This window comes from Cnephaeus nilssonii (assembly GCF_951640355.1).
Source record: "Cnephaeus nilssonii genome assembly, chromosome: X".
Classification (NCBI taxonomy): Eukaryota; Metazoa; Chordata; class Mammalia; order Chiroptera; family Vespertilionidae; genus Cnephaeus; species Cnephaeus nilssonii.
Window position 1 is genome coordinate 106,762,398 of NC_137071.1, and position 16,169 is coordinate 106,778,566.

Here is a 16,169-nt window from a genome sequence, read left to right on the forward strand (position 1 = left end):
CCTGCAGGTCTTCCAAGGGGCTGCCAAACTGGGCAGTCTTAGATGGCAAAACCCCACTGCCACCGCAAACTCTCCGGAGGCAGCCAGCACGGGCACAGAGACCATGCCATCTTGAAGAACAGAACTGCTTGAGACTAGGATCCTAGCCTCAGAACCACACAGTGTGGTCTCAGATGCAAACCAGGACCCTACAGCCACTAGAGACGAAGACCTAGAGACAAAGTGACCACAGCTGCAGACCCACGGACACCAAGACCCCAGGCAGCCTGGCCACAGATTTCTGTGAGTCACAGAGCCCATCCTCCTCCCCACCAGCCCCACGGCAGTGGCATAGGAACTGCCAGACCCTCTTCGCTCAAACAGGCCTCCTGCCCACACACAGCAGCAGCGGCTCTACCTGAATTTGAGCCTGGTTGTACTGACATGGGAAGTTTGTTTCTCTTAACCAGACCCCATGCCCACACAGAGAGGCTGCACTGAATTTGAGCCTGGGAGCGCAATATTGGGGAGTTTGTTTCCCACTACCAGACCCTGGGCCCACACAGGGAGACTGCACTGAATTTGAGCCTGAGAACACCAACTTGGGGAGTTTGTTTCCCATGACCAGACCCCGTGCCCAAGCAGGGAGGCTGCTCTGAATTTTTCCTTGGTGCGCAAACTCAGGGAGTTTGTTTCCCATGACCAAACCCCGGGCACACTCAGGGAGGCTGCACTGAATTTGCGCCTGGGTGCATGGACACAGGGAGTTTGTTTCCCGCAGTGCACACCGCATGACCAGACCCCATGCCCACACAAGACAGCAGTGCCACCTGACCTTGATTCAGGGCACGTACACATGGAAGGCTGTTTTCCGAAGAGCAGGGGTGGACCTCTTGCCAACACAGTGCGACTGTGCAACCCAGTCCCCCAAGCAGACTGGGGACCCTGATTCTCTGCACAAGAGGCAGCACTGAGCACCAGTGACTTGACTCTGTTTCTCATCGCGCATGCCTGGGATCCCTGGTTCCCAGTGCATTCACACTAAGAGCCAGTGTCTCTAATTCCTGGCCCATGTGCACACAGGGACCCTGATTCACAGAACTAGGCCGCACCAACTTTGATACTCGATTCTCATCATGGGCACAGGGTTTCTCTGACTCCTGACATGCACTAAGGGACTCTGATTTTTGGCACACACCAGCAGGGTCTCTGTTTCAGCGCGGCACAGGTGGGGTTCCTGATTCTAGGTGTTCACAAGAGGCCACACTAAGCACCTTTGACTCTGATCCTGGCCGAGCGTGGGTCCCGCCAACTCACGTCAGCCACACATCTTGGTATTGGGGCTCTTCGGGGGGTGCAAAGCTCCCACTGCACACAGCCCAGGCCCCCGCAACTCGACATTTGAACCTTCTGGTGATAGTTAGAATGGGGTGACAACGAAACAATTCCCAGAGGAAATAAAATGAGGAATCAGCAAGAAAGGAAATAAGTGAAAAGGAAGCATGCAACATGACAAAAAAATAATTTATAGTAATGGTCATACAGTTCATACACCAGGTAGATGAGAAAATCAACAACCTATGCAAAAATCAGGAAGAAATCAAAAGTGATATAGCTACAATCAAAAACACCATGGAAGGTTTCAACAGTAGACTAGAAGAAGCAGAGGACCGAATTAGTCAGTTGGAAGATAAGGTACAGAAACAAGCCCAATTTGAACAGCAAATGGAGACAATGCAAAATGAAGTAAAATACATATAATAGGGCTGCCAGAAGGACAAGAAGACCAACAAGGATTAGAAAATCTATTTGAAGAAATAATGACAGAAAACTTCCTGGATATGGCGGGTGGGGGTGGGGGGGAAGTTACACAAGTACAGAGAGTCCCAAGCAAGATGAATCCCAAAAGACCCACACCAAGACACATCATAATTACAATGGCAAATGTTAACAACAAAGAGAGAATTTTAATGGCTGCAAGAGAGAGACAGAGAGTTACCTACAAAGGATCCCCCATCAGATTATCAAATGATTTCTCAACAGAAACACATCAAGCTAGAAGGGAATGAAAGGAGGTATACAAAGTGATGCAAAGCAAAGGACTAAAACCAAGAATACTCTATCCAGCAAGACTATCAATCAAAATTGAAGGGGAAATCAGGACCTTTGCAGACAAAAAAAGGCTAAGGGAGTTTATCACTAACAAGCCAGCAATGCAAGAAATGCTAAAGGGAATGCTGTAAAAAGAAGAAATAGAAAGGGAAGAAGGAACACAGGCATAAAGTACAGAAATGGCTACAAACAAGTACCTATCAATAATAACATTAAACGTAAGTGGATTAAATGCTCCAATCATAAGACATTGAGTGAGTGAATGAATAAGAAAACATGACCCATATATATGCTGTCTACAGGAGATCCACCTCAGAACAAGGGACTCACACAGACTAAAAGTGAAGGGATGGAAAGATATCTCTCAGGCAAATGGAAATGAAAAAAAAAAAAAAGCTGGGGTAGCAATACTTATATATGACAAAATAGACCTCAAAGTGAAGATCATAATAAGAGACAATAAAGGCCACTTCATAATTCTAAAGGGATTGATACAAGAAGAGGATATAACTCTGGTAAACATTTATGCACCCAATGCAGGAACAGCCAAATACATTTAAAAAAAAAAAAAACTTCTGGAAGATATCAGTGGTGAGATTGACAGCAACACAATCATAGTAGGAGACCTTAATATCCCAGTAACATCACTAGATAAATTCACTGGACAAAAAATTAGCAAAGAAACTTCAATCCTAAACGACTCACTAGATCACATGGAGTTAATTGACATCTTTAGAACATTCCACCCCAAAACTACAGAATGTACATTCTTCTCAAGCACACACGGGACATTTTCAAAGATAGAACACATATCGGGACACAGGCAAAGTCTCTCCAAGAGGATTGAACTCATATCAAGCATCTTCTCAGATCACAATGGCATAAAATTAGAAATCAACTACAGTAAAAACAATCACAAAAATTCAAACACTTGGAGGCTGAATAGCATACTATTGAACAATGAGTGGGTTGCCAAAGAAATTGAAGAAAAAATAAAACACATCCTGGAAACAAACGACAATGAAAACAAAACAATCCAAAACCTTTAGGACACAATGAAAGCAGTACTGAGAAGGAAGTTCTAGCATTATAGGAATACTTCAAAAACAACAACAACAACAACAACAAAAAACCCAAGAAAAACTGGTAATAAACCATGTAACTCTGCAACATGAAGAATTAGAAAGAGAGCAACAAGAAAAGCTTAGATTGAGCAGAAGGAAGGAAATAATAAAGATCAGAGTGGAAATAAATGACATAGAGACAAAAAGAAAAAATACAAAAGATCAATGAAACCAAGAGCTGGTTCTTTGATAGGATAAACAAGATTGATGAACCAGTAGCCAGGCTCAACAAGAAGCAAAGGGAGAAGACCCAAATAAACAAAATCAGAAATGAAAGAGGAGAAATAAAAACAGATCCCACAGAAATACGAAGAATCTTAAAAAAAAAATACTATGAGCAGCTCTACTCCAACAAACTGGTCAACCTAGAAGAAATGGACATATTCCTAAAAAAAATACGACCTTCTAAAACTCAACCAGGAGGAATAAAAAAAATCTGAATAGGATGATAACTATGGAGGAAATTGAAACAGTAATCAAAAATCTACTAACAAACTAAAGCTCTGGACCAGACGGCCTCACAGGGGAGTTTTATAAAACATTCAAAGAAGAAATAAAACCTATTTTCCTCAGACTTTTCAAAAAAATCAAGAGGAAAGAGCACTTCCATGCTCTTTCTATGAAGCCAGCATTACCCTAATCCCAAAACCAGATTAAGACAATACAAAGAAAGAGAATTACAGGCCAATATCCCTTATGAACATAGACGCCAAAATCCTCAACAAAATTCTAGCAAATCAAATCCAGCATTACATTAGAAAGATCATATACCATGACCAAGTGGGATTTATTCCAGTGATGCAAGGATGGTACAATATCCACAAATCAATAAATATGATACACCACATAAACAAACTGAGAGATAAAAGCCATATAACCATATCCATTAATGCAGAAAAAGTATTTGACAAAAGCCAACACCCTTTCTTGACAAAAACCCTCAGCAAGGTGGGAATAGAAGAATCATACCTCAACATAATAAAAGCCATATATGACAAACCCACAGCCAACATCATACTCAATGGGCAAAAACTAAAACCATTCCCCCTAAGAACAGGAACAAGACAGGGATGCCCACTCTCACCACTCTCCTTTGACATAGTACTGGAAGTACTAGTCATTGCGATCAGACAAGAAGAAGAAATAAAAGGCATCCAAATTGGAAAAGAAGAAGTAAAATTGTCCTTATTTGCAGATGACATGATATTGTACATAGAAAACCCCAAAGACTCCATCAAAAAAACTACTAGACTTAATAAATGAATTTGGCAATGTAGCAGGATACAAAATTAACACCCAGAAGTATATGGCTTTTCGATACACCAATAATGAACTCACAGAAATAGAAATTAAAAAAGCAATCCCATTTACCATTACAAAAAAAAAATTAAGATACCTAGGAATAAACTTAACCAAGGAGATAAAGAACCTGTACTCAGAAAATGTTAAAACGCAGAAAAAAGAGATAGAGGAATACATGAACAAATGGAAGAATATACCATGTTCATGGATTGGTAGAATCAACATCATTAAATTGTCCATACTACCCAAAGAAATCTATAAATTCTGTGCAATCCCCATTAAAGTTCTAATGGCATACTTCAAAGACCTAGAACAAATTCTCCAAAAATTCATCTGGAATTAAAAAAAAAATACCCCAAATAGCTACAGCAATCTTGAGAAAGAACAATGTTGGAGGGATCACAATACCAGATATCAAGCTATACTACAAAGCCATTATTCTCAAAACTGCCTGATACTGGCACAAGCACAGACATATAGACCATTGGAACAGAACACAGGACCCAGAAATCGACACAAGTCATTACGCTCAATTAATATTTGACAAAGGAGGCAAGAGCATACAATAGAGCCAAAACAGTCTCTTCAATAAATGGTGTCGGGAAAACTGGACAGATACTTGCAAAAAAAATGAAAGTAGACCACTATCTTACACCATACACAAAAATAAACTCTAAATGGATAAAGGACTTAAACATAAGATGGGAAACCATAAAAATCTTAGAAGAAGCCATAGGCAGCAAAATAGTAGACATCTGTCATAGCAATATATTTAACGATACAGATCCTATGGCAATGGAAACTAAGGAGAAAATAAACAATGGGACTACATCAAAATAAAAAGCTTCTGCACAGCAAAATAAACCATTAACAAAACAACAAGAAAGCCCACTGCAAGGGAGAACATATTAGCCAATATCTCCGATAAGGGTTTAATCTCCAACATTTACAGGGATCTCATAGGACTTAACAAAAGGAAGATAAACAACCCAATAAAAAAATGGGCAAATGACCTAAATGGACACTTTTCAAAAGAGGACATTCAGAAAGCCAAGAGACATATGAAAACATGCTTAAAGTCACTAATCATCCAAGAGATGCAAATCAAAACAACAATGAGGTACCACCTCACACCTGTCAGAATGGCTATCATCAACAAATGACACGTGCTGGAGAGGATGCGGAGAAAAAGGAACCCTAATGCACTGCTGGTGGGAATGCAGACTGGTGCAGCCACTGTGGGAAATAATATGTCATTTCCTCAAAAAATTAAAAATGGAACTGCCATTTGACCCAGTGATCCCACTTCTAGGAATATATCCCAAGAAACTAGAAACACCAATCAGAAAGGTTATATGCACCCCTATGTTCATAGCAGTGCAATTTACAATAGCTAAGATTTGGAAACAGCCTAAATGCCCATCAGCAGATGAATGGATTAGAAAACTGTGGTACATCTACACAATGCAATACTATGCTGCTATAAAAAAGAAGGAATTCTTAACATTTGCAACAGCATGGTTGGAAATGGAGAGCATTATGCTATGAAATAAGCCAGGCAGTAAAGAAATATACCACATGATCTCACTCATTTATGGATAATAAAGAACATTATAAACTGATGAACAAAAATTGATACAGAGGCAGAGAAGCATCGAACAGACTATCAAACCACAGCGGGAAGGCTGGGGATGGTTGGAGGCAAGGAGGTAAGAGATCAACTGAAAGACTTGTATGCATGCATATAAGCATAACCAATGGAGGCAAGACACTGGGAGGGGGTTGAGGGCATGTGCCATGGGATAAGGGAGCCTGGGGGAAGGTCAATTGGGAACAAAAAGGAAACATATGTACTACTATTTTTAATACTTTAAACAATAAAAATAAATAAATAAACAAACAAACAAACATAAAGGAGTAATAATCAACATGTTAGATGTTTATTGCTCTCCCAGATAGTTTCCTAGAGCTTCTATGATTATTGTATTTACTTTCTTTATCCCCAAAAATAATTGTTTATATATCCTCACATGGTGGGTTGTACTTTTATTTTTTCATTTGTACTCATGTACTTTTTTATTGATTCATCTCAGAATTTCCTAACATTAGTGCTTCCTCTCCCAAAATTTCTTAACCCTCAGCTTGTCATATGTTTCATTGACTATTGTGCAAAATTGCAGCCTTTTCTACCACCAATATTTCTTCCTTTTTTCCTCTGTGATATTTCTTTTAGCTCTATCTGAAATTGGATTAATTACAAGAAACATTTATTGAGCATCTAATTGTAGAAACACTGTGATAGACACTGGGGGTCGCAGGGAGTGTCTGGAAAGATAACCATGACTCTGTTGCCGCCCTCACAGGTCACTTGGCTATCAGGTAGCAGAGCTAAGATTCAAAACCGGAACTGTCTAACTCCAGAGCTCATGCTTTAAATGATTATTCTATATTGCTCTCTCAAATAGTTCCAATCTCCCTTCAGCAGAATCTTCATTCCACAAATACAGGCTAAGTAGGTTTTTATTATCTTATTTAATATATTGTATTACTCTTTACTGTTTTTCCAGCTGCATAATTAGTGGTTAAATTCATTCTTTCTTCTTGGAGACTTTTGCTATAGTATTTCCAAATGAGATATTTACTCTTCATAATACTTAAAGTCTCAGAGTAATTTCTAGGGGGAGAAGGAATGTTTATGTAGGTGATGGAAGACTCAGTTACACAGTGAAATCACATTGCCTAGCAGCTATATGAGCAGGACCAGTGGTGAGGAATAGTCTCTCTTCCAGTTGCAATGTTTGAAATCTGCCCATTAATCCGATAGATAGTTTTTAGTGCATTTGCCTTTTATTCTAGAACTTAACAACAGTATACCCTGGTCTCCATTATGGCATTTCCTTACTAGTAACATTGCCTACTGAGAACATAACATACTCTGGTGTCCAAGTATATCCATTTCCTTTGATAGAATTTCTGAAGATATCTTCAGTGAAGTCAATATTTATTTTTGTGTGCTAGGAAGCTCTGAGGAAGACACTCTGTTGATCCCCAATAGTAATTCACTCTATCAAATCCTTATATTTTGCTGTCTGTGTGACTGACTGTAACTCATCAGAATTTCCAAGATTAGCCCTACTTTCCTCTCTGCTTTTGAAGGCTGAGGTTATTTTTCAGGTGTCAGAATGTCAGTGTTTTTCTCCTCATGCTATCAGTTTGGACTTTCATTTTTTAGTCTCAGATAGAGATACCTTGTCTGAATTCATACAAGCTGTTTTCAGTACCAAATGATTGTAAAGTGATAAAAACAAGTAAATGGCTCACTACCTAATCATTGTCTGTAGGTCAGAATCTAGAACTGTGGTAAGCAACTTTATTTGCATGATGTTCATTTCTGGAAAGGCAAAGATGTTTATAAGCTGCAATCCTTTATTCATTCACAATAAAAATAGCTTTGGTGCTTCCCATGGATACTTTTTAAACATACATTACCTATTTATTGAAGAGAAGAATAAAAATGAAAAAATGGCACCCCTTTTAGGGACTAAATGTTAATTTCATGACAAGTTTCAAGCAGTGGTTTCATAAGAGAAGCTTTTTTAATACTTCATCCTGAAATTATATATATTATGTATCATATTAGGAAATTAGGTGGTCTCTCCACAAATCTAGAATTCTTTGCCTTTGCAAGAAATTGCAGTGTGATTACAAGTTGTTTTATATATTCTGAATCTTCAGAAAGTTTTTCCTCCTTTCTGTGGTGTGTAGACTGATATGGCAGGAACATGTCTTCAAGAGCTGTGAAAGATCTGAGATTTTTACTCTAATTGCAAACTAACAAGTTAGTCTGCCACAGCCTCATGGATGCTGGTTAAAGACACGAGATTACTGGCTTAGAGATGAAGAGCAGTTTATTTCTCACAGCAATATAAGTGGCCAGAGTATCAGCATTTGTGTGAGCTCTAATTCTCATGGGGTAGGGTAAAGAGGGCCAGATGACTCCTGCACACTCAGCGAGTTGCATTACAGAAGAGGAGCCTTAAGCTTAGGGAACTCAAATATTTTATAATAGACTAGTGGCCCAGTGCACGAAATTTGTGCATGGGGGTTGTCCCTCAGTCTGGCCTGCACCCTCTCTAATCTGGTACCCCTCAGGGGATGTCCGACTGCCAGTTTAGTCCCGATTCCACCAGCAGTCGGACATCCCTCTAGCAATCCGGGTCTGCTGGCTCCTCATCTGTCTGCCTGCCTGATCACCCCTAACCACTCTGTCTGCTGGCCTGATCACCTCCAACTGCCCCCCTTCCAGCCTGATCACCCCTAACTGCCCCCCACCAGCCTGATTGCCCAAACTGCCCCCCACGCCAGCCTGCTTGCCCCCAACTGCCCTCCCCTGCTGGCCTGATCACCCCTAACCACCTCTGCCTTGGCTCTGCCACCATGGCTTTGTCCGGAAGGACATCCAAAAGGTCTCCTGGAAGGTCTCCCGGTCTAATAAGCATATTACCCTTTTATTAGTATAGATGATAAGCCTGCTTACTCTTTTCTCTGAAGGGAGGTGCTATCTCTGCCTTCTAAGGCTGTTTACTATACAAATATACTTGAGGAAGATAGTATGGGGAAAAGTGCCTCTGTTTATAACACATGCAGAAAGATGAGGCTCATGGAAAATACAGCACATGAGCCCCCAACCTTGGATGGCTGCAGGAATTACTCAAGTTCACAATGCTTTTGGAGGATCACATAAGAAAATTTGCAGCTAGTGAAGGTACTTAGCTCAACCCTGACTGCTTGGACAAAAGGCAGGGCTATGTTCCACATGTTGGAGGATAGCAGAAAGCACATTCAAAGGGAGAACAGTAGCAGTTTTTTCATCTTTTTAGAGAATTCTTGAAAAAGAAAAATATGAAAGGCACACCTGACTGTTGTCTTTTCTTAGGTGCGAAATCTGCTCCTAGAGTATCCTGCTACTACTCTATTGGTCTCTCTTTTGGTCTCTAAGCTACCATTTACTTTCTTGCTTGTTCAGGTTCTAGGTTGGGAGTTTGTATTCTTAATTGGCTTGGCCCAGTGAGGTTGTCTCTTCTACTGCAGTTCTAAGGTGACACATGTGATAATCACAGAGCAGGAAGTAGATGTTTATGCATGATGTAGAAGACTGACTTGTCCTCTGAGTATATTCAGAAACCTCAGAAATTAGGAATATTCACCCAAGTGGACAAAGTCCAAGAAGGTGTCCCTATGACCTGATATTCTGAGAATCCATGTGCTCCCAGGATGACAGTTAGGAAGTCAAAAGTGCCTTTTTAAAAGATATATAGCTTTATTGATATCAGAGAGGAAGGGAGAGGGAGATAGAGATAGAAACATCAATGATGAGAGAGAATCATTGATCAGCTGCCTCCTGCACAGCCCACACTGGGGATTGAACCCACAACCAGGCATGTGCCCTTGACTGGAATCGAACCCGGGACCCTTCGGTCAGCAGGCTGATGTGCCATCCACTGAGACAAACCAGCGAGGTCCAAAAGTGCTTTTTTTTATATTGGGTGGCCAGAAAAGCAGAGCATACAGTGAAAGCAGCCTCCTACCTGGCAAGGGTAGAAAAACCCCCAAATATTTGCTCTCTTCATTGTGAAATCTGAAACGCTTCAGAAAACATGGAGTCATGTACACAGTGTGATTCCTCTGTGATCTTTTTTCCCATTTGGAATAAGGTTACCCTTGATAACAGTAGTTCTACATCATTCGCATACAATAGCACAACAGGTAACCTTGGCTCACTAACCTCTTATACCTATCCATTTTGCTATCTTGCTCAGGTATCTGGCAGAAAATGCTTTATATTTGAACTGTTTCTTAAAATGCAACCCCTCCAACCCCCACTTGAAAAATGAAAACATATGTTGAGCACCACAGAAGTCTTTTTAAATGAAGTTGCACTATAGTACACTAATTTCCTCAAGGGAGGGGTTGGTTATAATTTTTTGCTGTAATAATGTGTTTCACAAAAAGTCAAAATAAGGGAATTTGGGCAGTTTTCTTTTGGGATATTGCAGCCTTTTTTAAAAATATATATTTTATTGATTTTTTACAGAGAGGAAGAGAGAGGGCTAAAGAGTTAGAAACATCGATGAGAGAGAAACATCAATCAGCTGCCTCTTGCACACCCCCTACTGGGGATGTGCCCGCAACCAAGGTACATGCCCTTGACCGGAATCAAACCTGGGACCCTTGAGTCCGCAGGCCGAAGCTCTATCCACTGAGCCAAACTGGTTTCGGCAGCCTTTGTAAGGTAAAATAAAAATTTCATTATTACCAGCAGCCACAACTGTTTGAGTGCTGGTACTGAGCGCTTATACTGTTTCACAATTTACTATTTCTATCCATGTGGGGAAGGCATTAATAGAGAAAGACAAATAACCTTTGTTTTGGTTATATTACAGACTTCTTAATGTCCTTTGAAAATGTCCCTTTGGGGCTTGGGGTTCAGAATGCATCAAACTTCCCAAAATGCTGAAATGGGCATAAGGCATCTTATTGGGGTGATGAAAATGTTCTAAAACTGGTTTGTGGTGATGGTTACATACCTTGATAAATTTAGTAGAAATACTTAAGTTGTACAATTGAAATGGGTAAATTATCAAAATCCAAAAAAGTATACCTGAATAACATTGTAAAAATTATTTCTTAAAATAAAAAACTGTGTGAAAATAATATGTAAAGCATTTCAAATATAACAGCATATAAGCATATTGTAAAACAGCTAGTAAAACAATACCTGTATAAATATTAACCATATTATTCAAATAAATTACTCTATAAAGTAAGCAAAAACTAATATAAACAATGCTAGAATCCATACGACAAAAAAATCCCTTTTGGGAATGCATTACCCTAGAAAGCTGTTTTCATATTTAATACAGGGGATGGGGCATTAGTGAAGGGTGTATGCTGCCTTCTTATTACCCAATTTAAATCTTTTCTGAAGAATATTCAGAAAGCGAATTAATTTTTCCTTTTTTCATTTCACTCAGAATATCTAAAACAGATAAAGTCAGAAACAGAGTCATTATATTTGGGCACTGACTATTATCATTTACTGAGAGTCTATCTAAGCCTTTCTGCTTTTTTGCAGATAATTAATTTTGTTCCTAAGTGTAGGAAAGAGTGATTGTAATCAGTATGTTTGTACTTCCAGCCACAAATAGAGCCCATCAAAGACATGCAGTACAAATAAACCTCATAAAATATGCAGCCCAAGCACTGCTTGAAGTTAATGTGCTATCTTTTTATTTCAAAGAAAAAAATCATATGTATGACTTTTTTAAAAGTCAATTTTGGTATCCTCATAGAATTAATAGATGAACCCCTAGTTTTCTAACTCAAGCCTACGCTTTAAGCTATTTTTATCATTAAATCTCATGAAGTAGAGCTGAAGGAGACTTTGATGGCACAGAAACCGTGTCAATATATACACATTTCTGATTTCTGGGTGTGGGCATCTTTTATGCTTCTGGAAAATTACAGGTGATCAGATTTAACTTTGAGGCTCAGGTTCATGGGGTGAAAACAGAGTGTTTGTGCAGAAAATTCCTCTCAACTGTTTTAAAAGACATTTGTCCTTTTTTTCTAGCTGCCTGCCCCCCACCTCTGACTACCCCCTCCTCAAAAACTGTCCCTTCTTCCTCGCCTTCAAAATTGTATCTTACTCAGTGTCTTAGTCATTCAGGTCCTGTTATGGTATATTGATCATGATTCAGTCATCACAGGAAGCCTATTTCTGCTTCTCATTCTCTAATGTGTTCTCTCTTCTGAGAAACAAACTTACTTCACTTAGCAAATTATATATTGTCAGAAAACTCTTCAAAAGGGTTATCAAGTACGGAGCGCTCAGTCATTGTGACTCAGTTGTAGTGGGAAATGTTTAAGTGTGTGTAGGACCTTTTGGTGCTTCTCAAACCACCTACTGTAGAAATTGCACAGTGGAAATGACATCAATCCAGGAATCAGAATATTGCTATAGGGTGTTTATGTGCTGCCACAGGATAGTGGCCTTAGAAAAGTAACTTAAACTGTGCTATGAAGAAGATAATGATGATGAGAGTGATTATGTATTAATCACTGCCATGTGCCACACCCAGTTCCAAGCACTTTACATGGTTCGACTTATTTAATATTTAAGATGATCCTAATAAGGAGGGGAGTATCATTTTCCAGGTTAAACAACTGAGGCAGGAAGGCTTGGAAGTAGGTGCCAGCTATGAGACCACTTCAGCTGTTCTCTACTGCAGGAGCTGCTGAGGGTCCTCCATTGGCCAGGGCCAGACCCAGTCTTGAAATGTGTGGGTGGAGCCTGGCTCCCTCTGCAGGTGAACCCAAGCTGATTTAGCTAATGGGAATGAAGGAGAATGGAAGTCAGTACATTGCTAAGGGTTTTTCATTTCTGCCTACTCTCTTAGTTACTATACATCCTGTTTCTTACATATGGCCTTGAGAATTACATGTACACTTCCAATGGGATTAGCTTTTTTTCTCTGCTTTTCCTCATATTTGTATAAATCCTAAGTAGATTTTCCTAAATTTGCTTGTCTGTTTCTATTCATTATGCATAATTAAAACTTTAGTTGATTTAAGATTTAGTTTCAGGGAATGTATAAAACTGGGGCTGACTACTATGCAACATTACATACCACACTAATACAGAATCCCAAATCACATACAAAAGTGTCCCTGCCTTTCTAATTTACAAGAAGACTCAGAGTGTAGGCTACTACCATATAGCACATTATGTCAGGAGAGCCCACTTTTGGATCTTATTGTACTCACTGTCATTAACACTGTTGTTAAATTCTGACAGGCTGAAAAGTACTAGAGGGGTTAAAAGCAAAAAAATAAATAAATAATCCTACCTAATAAAAGAGTAATATGCAAATTGACCCTAACTCCACTACACCCACCAGCCACACCCACCAGCCAATCAGGAGCAAATATGCAAATAAACCCAACCAAGATGGCTACAGCCACAGAGAGCAGGAGGGAGGCTTGGGTTTCCCAGGCAACAGCCCTAGCAGGCCTAAGCCTCCACTCAAGGCTACAAAGTTTCAATTATAGAAGGTAAACAAATCCAAACAGAAATAGCGGCAGCTACCAAGCTGGAAAGAGCAGGAGGCAAGGGTTGCCCCGGCAATGTAGGAAGCCAAGCTTCTGCAGCCCTGCCTGGCATAGGCCTCCACTCCAGGCTACAAAGTTTCAATTATAGAAGGTGAATTAACTCCAACAGAAATGGCTGCCAGCCACGGAGCAAGCAGCAGGCTTGGCTTTGCTCCAGGCTACAAAGTTTCAATTGTAGAAGGTAAATAAATTCCAGATACCAGGACCTCCTCTTGGGTCGCCAGGGTGCGTGGCCGGCCTGCAAACCACCACAGGCCCCTCGCTAAGGCCGCCCCATGCCCCAAGGGAACCCCCACCCTTCAGGGCAAACCAATCAGTCCCCACCCATGCATCAGGCCTCTATCCTATCTAATAAAAGAGTAATATGCAGATTGACCATCACTTCAACACACAATATAGCTGCCCCCATATGGTCAAAGATTCTGCCCCCATGTGGACACAAGATGGCCACCACAAGATGGCCAGCAGGGGAGGGCAGTTGGGAGGCACCAGGCCTGCAAGGGAAGGCAGTTGGAGGTGATCAACCCTGCAGGGGAGGGCAGTTAGGGGTGACCAGGCCAGCAGAGGAGGGAAGTTGGGGGCAAACAGGCTGGTGGGGTATCAGTTAGGCATCAATCGGGCTGGCATGGGAGTGGTTAGGGGTGATCAGGCTGGCAGGCCGAAGCGGTTAGGGGCAATCAGGAAGGCAGGCAGGTGATCATTTGGGAGCCAGCAGTCCTGGATTGTGAGAGGGATGTCCGACTGCCCGTTTAGGCCCGATCTGGGACATCCCTCAAGGGGTCACAGATTGGAGAGGGTGCAGGCTGGGCTGAGGTATACGCCCCCCCTTCGTGCACGAATTTCGTGCACTGGGCCTCTAGTTTATTTTTAAAAATTTAATGCATGAATCAAATTGCTTTGCTGTGAAAAGCCCCATTCAGAATTGTCTCACTTCTGATTATCATTGATCAAAGACTCTTCAAGATACCAGGAATAATAATTTACAACAAACATTCATTTTTAATAGCACCATAGAGATTTTTTTAAGGGTAAAGCTTTCAAGATGGAAAGGTAAATCAATACCCTGCACAGGAATGGGTCAGCTTGGTATTGAGGAGCAGAGTAAGAAAAGGTTGTGTGATATTGTAGGAAGAATGTGGGCTTCAGGAGTTAGGATGTGAATCTCTGCTTAGCCATTCTGATATTAGTGACCATCAGCATAGTGTACATTCTTCTTGAACCTCAGTTGCTTCATCTACAGAATGGAGATTGAAAAAAACAACCTCTTAAACTACTATGAAAATTACTAATAATGCCTAGCACACTAACACTATAAAATCTGACATGGAAAAGATTCATTTCAAATGCTGTGAGATAGAGTGGCCTTTTCTTCCTTTGTTCTCCCTTACATAGGGGTGTTTATCTTGAGGTTTTTCTCATTATCAGCACCATCATTGATAAATGTTTACTGAGTTCCTGTGCCCAAGATCTTATGCCAAGAACTGGCAACACAAATATCAGGAAGCCGTTTTAAGAAACTAAACCAGTTGGGTTGCAGCAGAATTTATGTATACTTTTCCTAATGTTAGGATAGTCTTTCAGGTGAGGCTGCTTTCCAGGTACTCTACATTTCTCCTGAGGACTTGAAGTTTCTTAGTGTGTGTCCTTTGGTGTGTCTTTGTACAAGTTTATTCAGCCTTTGTGGCTGTAGTTCTCTGCTTCCATTTGCCCAACTCTTGTCCCTAATAACCAGAAGAATCAATCATGTTACCCACAGATGTTCAGGTGACTTGATTCCCAGCCAGGCAAACCAAGTTGATCACACAAGTTTTCTAGCTGCTTACAGTCATCTTCACAGAAGATTCATGGAAGAAAGGGCAGTGTGCTATATCTAGATTCTTGATGAGGATTGTTAGCATTCGTCTTTCTTTGTTCTGGTTTAGTGCTGATATCACATTGGGAGTAGAAAAAGGAGTCGAACTGTGTTTATGGTTTCTTTGTTTTAGAGTGTGTACAGTGTAGTATAATGCTAAATTGCTTTTGCTGAGTGCCACTGTTAAATGATAATTAAATTTAGGTTGGTATAAAAATGAATATATATCTATTACATATTTTTGATATAATTTTATGATATCCCCTTGTTTTTAGATATTATCCTTTTATTAAATCACTAAATTTTCTTGATTTTGAAAAAAATCTATCCTGCCTACTTAGAGTCCCTTCCCCCTTTATAATGAATGGCATTATACTACATTATACTATCTTTTTTATTCTTGGTATTTGGGTTATCAGTTTATATCTTTTGATAGAGAGAAAGGGAAAAAGCAATGTAGGGGAGTAAATGGAAAATGGGAAGTGAATCAGACTATTTGAAATGATTTTTTTCTAAGTACATGCCCTCTGCAGTATTTACTTAATATAATCATTGCCCCACGCATGTTAGCATAATACAAATAAGTTGCAAATTCTAGATTTGAAAAATATAGAAAAATACAGCATGTC

At 40.1% G+C, this 16,169-nt stretch overlaps 1 protein-coding gene across 1 annotated transcript in view; it reads left to right on the forward strand.

Annotated features, from left to right (window-relative positions):
• The window catches only part of GPC3 (glypican 3), a 503,173-nt gene that overhangs the window by 267,988 nt on the left and 219,016 nt on the right, over positions 1-16,169 (forward strand). The window lies entirely within an intron of this gene.